This window comes from Scyliorhinus canicula, chromosome 19 (genome assembly GCF_902713615.1).
Source record: "Scyliorhinus canicula chromosome 19, sScyCan1.1, whole genome shotgun sequence".
NCBI classification, from domain to species: domain Eukaryota; kingdom Metazoa; phylum Chordata; class Chondrichthyes; order Carcharhiniformes; family Scyliorhinidae; genus Scyliorhinus; species Scyliorhinus canicula.
Window position 1 is genome coordinate 74,968,853 of NC_052164.1, and position 9,448 is coordinate 74,978,300.

General features: G+C 44.3%; 1 long non-coding RNA gene across 1 annotated transcript in view; it reads right to left on the bottom strand.

Moving 5' to 3' along the window:
* Nucleotides 1-718, bottom strand: part of LOC119954115 — a 74,800-nt gene extending 74,082 nt beyond the window's left edge. Inside the window, exon 1 of the long non-coding RNA XR_005458168.1 lies at nucleotides 535-718. This is a non-coding gene — a long non-coding RNA (uncharacterized LOC119954115). The remainder of the gene's footprint in view (nucleotides 1-534) is intronic.
* Nucleotides 719-9,448: the final 8,730 nt, after the last annotated feature.

Consider the following 9,448-nt stretch of genomic DNA (forward strand, 5'->3'; position numbering starts at 1 on the left):
TTGAAAGTAATCATTGAATCTGCTTTCACTAGTTTTTTTTTTCAGGCAGTGCATCATAGATCACTGTGTAAGCAATTTCCGCTGATCTCCACTCTGGTGCTCCTGCACAAATTCTTTAGAGAGGGAAATTTCTCCTTATTTAATTCAGCAAAACACAGTAGTGACTATATTTTTCAATTAAAAAAACAAATTTTATATAAGATCAGGTTGGACACAATTCCTCGAAAATGAGCCAATCTTTAAAACGTGCATAGGCATGAAATAGGAGATTGTCGCTAACTGATGCCAACCAACTTCATTTTGTTGGAATGTAGTGCCAGGAATATTAACAAGCTTCTAGTATCCCTCATAGAAGCTTCCGATTTGAGCCTGGAGAATGAGTTTCAGCAAAGCTATTTGTCTTTCAAGGTTGTTAAAGCAAATTGCCATCCTATTCGCATTCACTGGTCACATCAACACCCACCCCTTTCAGGATGAATCAGGGAGTAGAAATTGGGAGCAGAAACTTAATTGTTTTTAACGCCCTCTACTTACCAAGATGCTTCTGAGGCCAGTTCCAAGACCCTAACAGTTGCTCTGGTTGAGGTCAACTAACGTTTCACATCTGCGACCTTCTGAGCCCTGAACTAATTTGTTCTAATTGTCCACGGGCACGCTTGGGAACCTGACTTCCTGTGTGTGTTTCACTTGGGTCTGAAACAGCTGGCTAAGTTTCAGTGATCGGACTGTCCTTTTAATCCCACAAGCCTGTCATGTCATTCAATGAGCTCATGGCTGATCTTCTCTCGGCACACTAGTTAAGCAATTACAGTTGGAATTGAGCGAGGCGGAAGGGTCATCATGCCTCATGGCCTTGATTTAATTACCATTGAGTTGAGTCAATGACCAGCTATAAAAGAGGACAAACGATGGCTGTGGAACTCAACCCCTCCAGCTAGTCAACATTTACAGAAGAGGTATCAAAATGGGAGAACATTTTTAATGGCGAATAACGACTTGTGCAATAAAGTAGAATTGTCCCTCTACTATTGTACTTGGTTACTTGCCAAAGCTTATCAATGGCATTCACAAATGAAGAAAGATACTTGATCAAAGCACTTTCTGGATGATCTCTGAGCACCTGTTCAGATCCCCCTTAACACCTTGCATGAAGCTATTATTTGATTTGATTTGGGTTTATTGCCATGTGTACCGAGGTACAGTGGAAAGCCTTCAGTCCATACAGATCGTTCCATACATGAAAAACATAGGACATACGATAAAAAAGCAATGTAAATACACAAACACAGATATCGGGTGAAGCATATGGAGTTTAGTCCTACTCAGTCGAGAAGATGCGTGGAGAGATCAATTGAGTCCATAAGGTGGTCATTCCGGAGTCTGGTAACAGCGGGGAAGAAGCTGTTTTTGAATCTATTAGTGCGTGTTCTCCGACTTTTGTATCTCCTGGCCGATGGAAGAGGTTGTAAGAGAGAATAACCCAGGTGGGAGGGGTCTTTGATTATGTAGCCAGCTTTCCTAAGGCAGCGGGAGGTGTAGACAGAGTCAATGGATGGGAGGCGGGTTCGGGTGATGGACTGGGAAGTGTTCACCACTCTTTATTTTCTTACGGTCTTGGGTTGAGCAGTTGCCATACCAGGCTGTAATGCAGCCAGATAGGGTACTTTCTATGATGCCTCTGGAAAAATTGGTACAAGTCAATGTGACCATCCCGAATTTCCTTAGTTTGCTGATGAAGTACAGGCCCTGTTGTGCTTTCTTGGTCGTAGCATCAACGTGGGTCGCCCAGGGCAGATTGTTACTGATATGTACACCTAGGAATTTGAAGTTGTTTACCATCTCCACCATGGCACCATTGATGCAGTCAAGTGTGTGTATGACACTTCACTTGCTGAAGTCAATGACCAGCTCCTCAGTTTTGCTCACATTGAGCAATTACTGAAAAGTTTCTCTCAAAAGTTAGATTCGGAAGAAGATTTTCACATTCCACAGCTTCCTGCCTCTCACTTTTGGGCTTTTAATGATTACACACTGTATCCAGTTTTATTCCTGCGTCTGTATAAAAGGCTGTAACGCAGCAACATGTTAGATAATGAGTCGAGCAAGCAATAAATTGAAATCTAATCCCGGTTCAGTATTACCCATTAAATTGCAGTAATCACGGATGTAGGATTTGGAGGCCTCACTTGTCTATTTCTGGTACATTTACTGGGGGACCAATAGGCACGAAATGACCAATGTAATGGCAATTACAATTTAAGATAGTTTATTAGCTATCATTAACTCATCACCAGACAGTTCGAGTGACAGAGGTGCTCAGCAGACAGCAGATGACAAAGGTCAATGCTGGCCCCTGACAAACATTAGCATAGTTCGCAGCTTTATTGCTGAACGCAAGCAGATGTGTTGCACATTAATAAAATCCTCAAAGCGTTCCTGTTAAAGAGCATCATCACTCAGTAATCCTGCTGTATTCGTACATGTTTTCCCAGAGAGCAAATACTTTCCAAAACCAAGCATGGGAATGAAAAATAAGTTCATTGCTTTTGTTCTTACATCTTCTCCTTGGCACAGTTGCTTGTTCCTCTGTGTCTTTTGGCCAAGATTCCTGTTAACATAAAATGTGAAGTAATGGACTTGGTGGATCTTGACATGCACTGCAAATGGAAATAGCCAGTATAGAGCTAGCAAGAAATGAAGTCTGCATCAAAGATGGGACTGGCTTGAAAAGCAGTGTGGCGCACTAAGTTCTAAACTCCCGGTGCAGCAATGTGGGGCACCTAAAGATGAATGCGCTTGTTGCCACGGTGTGCCAATTTTGAATAAGATGGTAGCTCCTTTTGCAGTTGCCAAGTGGCCATTCTTCATCTGCTAGCCAGCGCACTGAGTCTCCCAAAGCTTGTTACTTAATCATATCAGTGAGAGTACTGTTCCTGTCTCCACCACCACCCCAAAACTGGACATTTCCCAACACACAGATAAAGGTTGTTCAAAATCATGAACAGTTTGGTTACGTCAATAAAGAGAAATTGCTTCCAGTGACAGGGAGGTGAAAAATATTGCAGCACGGCAGCAGGGTCTTTCGGTGGAGTGGGCGGGAGTGTGGGAGGGGATGGCGGGGTGCAATGTCCTGCAGTGTTGCTCGTTGAAACAAGGCCTTGAAATGCAAACAGAATTGCAGTCATCACCAGTCAGAAGCCTCCCTCCTCCCTCCCCTTCCTGATCCCTGGAAAGAAGGGGAGGCTGGTCCCCGACTGCCTGCTCGACATGGGGCTCAGAAACAGAGTGAACGGCTTTCAGCAGGCATCGTGTCTCGTGCAGATACATATTCTGCGCACGCATGGCCAAGTTCACATGTACAGACAAGTACCAGTATCCACCTTGCCCAGCCATCTTGAGTTACCAGGTGACAGAGTGCTAAGGGCTAGCAGCATGTGACCACTAGAAGGGAAGTGTGTCACGTAATTCAGCCTCAGTTTCACTTTGGTCTGTGAACAAAACACAGCACAAACGGCCCCGTTGCTGATGCCTTCAAGCTTTCTACGTTTGTATATATGTTCTCACGTGCCTAGTCTCAATAAATGACCTCACAACATGTTTACCAAATCCTTTATATGCGATTGGTGTCTCCAAAAATCATCTTTCCTGAGCTTATGTACCAGCTCGTCAATTAGTGTTTATTGTCCAAATGTCGCATGAGGTTAGGAGCTTGCCCACCAGGGAATCCAGATACTGCCTGTCCCATTTGAACACGACAGTTTTTTGGTTGCATTCTCAAAAGGATGCCATTTAAGAGAGAAAGAGCAAACATTCCTGAGCTATAAGGAAATCAAGTAGAGTGAACACAGAATGCTAATTAATGCTGCGGGCTTGATTTTAAAGGTGAAGAAAATGATGAGCATTGTATGAGGATGCAGTGAAATGGAAAGTGCAGCTGGCAGGCTGGCTGCTGTTAGCAGGTTGATTGGTTTTAAATCTAAAATTATTCACAGACAGAACAATGAAGTGGATGCCTGTGCAAATTTGGGGACATTTCATTTCACACTAATTTCTGTGCAAGAAGAGTCAGACTCAGCTAAGCCAACATTATCATGCACCCAGGGATGTTACAGCACAGAAACAGGACAACAGAAACATAGAAAATAGGAGCAGTAGAAGGCCATTTGGCCCTTCAAACTTGCTCCCCCATTCATTATGATCATGGCAAATCATTCAACTCAGTAGTCTGATCCCACCTCCCCCCATAACCTTTAATCCCCTTTTCCACAAGTGCTATATCTTAACTGCCTCTCTAAAACATTCAGACTAGAATTGTCCGGTCGTTGCGATTGACTTTTCCCTTCGGCAACGCAACCATGCCAGCGGTGTTCCCGGTAGCATCGGGTGGTTACAATGGGGAATCCCATTAACAAGTGGCAGGAAGACAGAATTGATCCACCGCGAACGACATGCCGCCGGGAGACACGCACCTGAGGAAACCAGAGAATCCCGCCCACAATGTCTTGGCCACAACTAGTTTCTGTGGTAACAAATTCCACAGGCCGACCACTCTCTGAAGAAATTTCTCCTCATCGCTGTCCTAAATGCTCTACCCCATATCCACAGACTGTGAACCCTGGCTCTTAGCACCCCCGCCATCAGAAGATCCTTCTTGTATCTACCCCGTCTAGTCCTGTTGGAATTTTATAGGTTTCTTTGAGATTGCCCCACTCAAGCCTATAACTGTAATTTTCCTTACACACAAGTTAGAGATCTCAGTTAATTAAGCCTGGTTGACTCAAGTTTCTAATCCAGAGACCTAAGAAATCCTCTGGGAGGGCAGCACGGTGGCGCAGTGGGTTAGCCCTGTTGCCTCATGACGCCGAGATCCCAGGTTCGATCCCGGCTCGGGTCACTGTCCGTGTGGAGTTTGCACATTCTCCCTGTGTTTGCATGGGTTTCGCCCCCACAACCCAAAGATGTGCAAGGTAGGTGGATTGAACATGCTAAATTGCCCCTTAATTGGAAATAAATGAATTGGGTACACTAAAATTTATTTTTAAAAATAAATCTTCTGTGCACCCGGGTTCGGATCCCACCAGAGCACACAGTGAACTTTTAATTCAATAAAAATATCTTGAATGAAATGTCTAATGATGACCATGAAACCATTGTCAATTGTCTTAAAAACCCATCTGGTTCACTAATGTCCTTCAGGGAAGGAAATCTGTCATCCTTACCTGGCCTGGTCTACATGTGACTCCAGACCCATAGCAATGTGCTTGACTCTTACATGCCCTCAGGGATGGGCAATAAATGTTGGCCCAGCCAGCGATGTCCACACCCTATGAACGAATAAAAAAAAAAAAACCTCCTTAAATTAATTGGCATGAAATTGTGAACAGTGAGCCTGCGATTTTCCACTTTGCATGGCTATTGAGAAACGTTCCCACCTGCAGAGCCAACGTGGAAAGTTGTTCTTCAGCTGTGAAACCAACCGCTATCTTGATCATTAAAGTGTAAGGAAAATGAATATAGTTGATAGCTGATCTGACAGCTTGCATCCTAGAGTCTTAAATCAAGTGTCTGCAGAGATAGTGGTTGTAACCTTCCAAAATACCTTAGGTACATGTAATGTCCCGCATGGGACTTACGAGCTAGGAATGATTATCGTCCCATTAACCCTTGTAAAGTACGAGCGCACCCGCTGTGGGACATGGGAACTCTATTAACCATTGTCTAGAAGATTGGCCAGTAAGGCATCGACAGGGAGAAGGAACCATTAGAGATGCCAAATCAGTTTTGGAGAGATGAGAAAAAGGAAAGTAAGAGGTCATTTGCGGGATAAAAACAGAAGACGCTGGATAAACTCAGCACAGCTGGCAGTATCTGTGGAGAAAGAAACAGAATTAACATTTCGAATCCGTATGATACTTCTTCATTTGTGAGTGTAGATTAAAAAGTTCCCCAACAGCAGTTACACTCGAGGTCAGTGTATACAGAAATAAATGATTGGGACATGTAGAAAATTACTGTCATCATTTAATATACACATTGGGCAAATCAGATTGACAAAGGTAGCCTGTAGAATGAGTTCACAAGGGTGTATTCAGTACAACATCTTTGGGCAATACGTATAAAATTCCCCTTCGTGTCCAGGGATGTGCAGGATAGGTGCAGTTGCATTGATAGGGCAGAGAGTGGGCCTAGGTGGGGTTTTCATTCGGAGGGTCAGTGCAGACTCAATACGCCGAATGGCCTCCTTCTGCACTGGAAGCGGATTATCCGAGAGTTGATGATGTGCAGTGAGACAGGATTAATCAATAACCTGATTGTATTGGACTGGATTGGATTTGTTTATTGTCACGTGTACCGAGGTACATTGAAAAGTATTTTTCTGCAAGCAGCTCAACAGATCATTCAGTACATAGGAAGAAAAGGGAATTAAACAGAATTCAAGAAAATACATGAGAATACATAATAGGGCAACACAATATATACAATGTACTACATAAGCATTGGCATCGGATGAAGCAGACATGGGTGTAGTGTTAATGAGGTCAGTCCATAAGAAGGTCATTTAGGAGTCTGGTGACAGTGGGGAAGAAGCTTTTTTTTAGTCTGTTCGTCCGTGTTCTCAGACTTCTGAATCTCCTGCCCGATGGAAGAAGTTGGAAAAGTGAGTAAGCCGGGTGGGAGGGATCCTTGATTATGCTGCCTGCTTTCCCCCGGCAGCGGGAGGTGTAGATGGAATCAATGGATGGGAGGCAGGTTCATGTGATGGACTGGGCGGTATTCACGACTCTCTGAAGTTCCTTGCGGCCCTGGGCCGAGCAGTTGCCATACCAGGCTGTGATGCAGCCTGATAGGATGCTCTCTATAGTGCATCTGTAAAAGTTGGTAAGGGTTAATGTGGACATGCCGAATTTCCTTAGTTTCCTGAGGAAGTATAGGCGCTGTTGTGCTTGCAAAGGAGCCTCAAGGTGACAGCAATCATAACACGGTAGAATTCCTTATTCAATCAGGAGAGCAGTGTGGGTCTACAGCTAGTGTTTTAAACCTGAGTAAAGAATCTGAAGGCAGAACTAGCCAGATTTAACCAGGAAACTAGCTAAAAATGGAGGAAAGTACATCATTATTAAGGAGAACATTATTAACTCTCAGTAAAGATTTATTTCAGTGAGGATTTGTCAACAGTTGCTGAATAGGAAGGCTTAAGAAGCATCAGGTTGAAAGATAAACTGCGCAAAACTGCAAAGTTTTGTGATAGGAAGGAGATTGGTTACATTTTATGTAACAAAAAAAGAATTACTCAACAAAAGGAAGAAAAAAGTAGAATATGAGTGAAAGCTATCTAATAATATAAAAAAAGAGAGTAAGAGTTTCTGCAAGTATTTAAATCGAAAAATACACCCAACAGCAGCTACCCAATAAGTCAGAGTATGCAGAAATAAATAAATGGGACATGCAGAAAAGTGCTGTCATAGTTTAATGTACACATTCGATAAATCAGGTTTGCAAAGGCGATTAAAGCTAGTGTTGGTTCACTAGAAAGTGAGTCTGGGAAATTAATCATGGAAAACAATGAAATTGAGTGTTGAACAGGTATTTTCTTACTGTCTTCACTGTAAAACACCTAGGAAAGTTCCCACGGATACATGAAAACCAAGAAGTAAAAAGGAGGGAGGAAAGTAAAACAGTCATCATTATCAGGGAAAATATGCTGGAAAATAATATTGGGCGGGATTCTCCGAGCCTACGCGCTGCAATTGCGATCGGCACGGGGGCGGAGAATGGGCGTCAAATCCATGATTGCGTCCGACGCAGCTTCCGTGATTCTCTGGTCCTCGGTTATCGGTTGACGGGGCGTCAGTCGGGGGCCATTGAAAGAGGCCTCCGTGGCGATTCACCGAGTGCAGCTGGCCGAGTTCTCTCATGGTTCCATCCGGTGGGAACTCGGCGTGGCGGCTGTGGACTTAGTCCGCGGCTGCCCTGGTGGGGGGGCAGGGGGATCATTCCCGGGGGGAGTCTCCAGGATTCCCAGGCTACCGATCGGGGGCCACCGATCTGCGGGTGCGCGTAATCTGGGGGGGGGGGCCATCTTCTTGGTGGCGGTCCGCGATGTGGGGCAGCCATGTCTCACAGGGCGGTCAACACAAGCTGCCGCCATGCACATGCGAGGACCTCTGACCAGAGGTGCAGGGCCTCGTATTGGCAGCCGGAGCTGCAAGGTCTACTCCGGTGCCCTGCTAGCCCCCTGCAAATTTGAGAATCACCAGGTAAGTCCAGAGTGATTCACGCGTGTAGTTTCGTGGGCGTGGGGCCAACTATTCTTGCCCATTATACCTAAAGACTGACAAGTCCCCAGGGCCAGATTGTCTGCATCCCAGGATCCTAAAACAAATGGTTGCGGAGATAGTAGAGGCCTTGGTTGTAATTTTCCAATTATTAAAAAATCCTGAAGAGTCCAAGCAAATTAAAATATAGTAAATTTCTCATCTTTATTCAAGAAAGAGGGAGACAAAAACAGGAAACTATCAGCCGGTTAGCCAAAGATCTGTAACAGGGAAATTGCTAGAATCCATTATTAAGGAGGTGAAAGGGGGGCAGCACGGTGGTGCAGTGGTTAGCATTGCTGCTTCATGGCACTGAGGTCCCAGGTTTGATCCCGGATCTGGGTCACTGTCCGTGTGAAGTTTGCACATTCGCTCCGTGTTGCGTGGGTTTCCCCCCACATACCAAAGATGTGCAGGGTTGGTGGATTGATCACGCCAAATTTCCCCGTAATTGGAAAAAGTGAATTGGGTATTCTAAATTTAAAAAAGAAAATTAAGGATGTTATAGCAAGATGTTTAGAACATCATAACGGGACCAGGCAGAATCAGCATGGTTTTGTGAAAGGAAAATTTTGTTTAGCAAAGATATGATATTTCTTTGAGGAAGTAAGAAGCAAGGTGGATAAAGGGGAACCTGTTGATGTGGTGCACTTTGATTTCCAAAAGGCATTTGACAATCATAGGTTACTACATAAGATACGAGTACATGGTGATTGTGTACCATGGGGGAAGGATGGTTAGCTCACAGGAAGCAGAGAATCAGTGTTAATGGGTTTTTTGTGGTGACAGCCTGGATCTAGTGGAGTGCCATGGAGTTTTGGGGCCTTGACTACTTAAGTGGCTTGGACGAAGCGCCCAAATGGAATGTGGCTAAAATTGCTGATGACACCGAGATAGGTAGGAACGCAATTGGTCAAGAGGAGATTACATGTCTACAAAGGGATACAGATACGGCAAGTGACAGGGCAGAATTTTGGCAGATGGAGCATCGTGTGGGAAAATATGAACTTATCAGTTTTGACAGGAAGAATAGGAGAGCAGGATATTATTTGAATAGAGAGAGATTGCAAAACTCACTGGTACAAGTCGATCTGGGTGTCCTGGAACATGACTCATAAAAAGGGAGGTTTCTG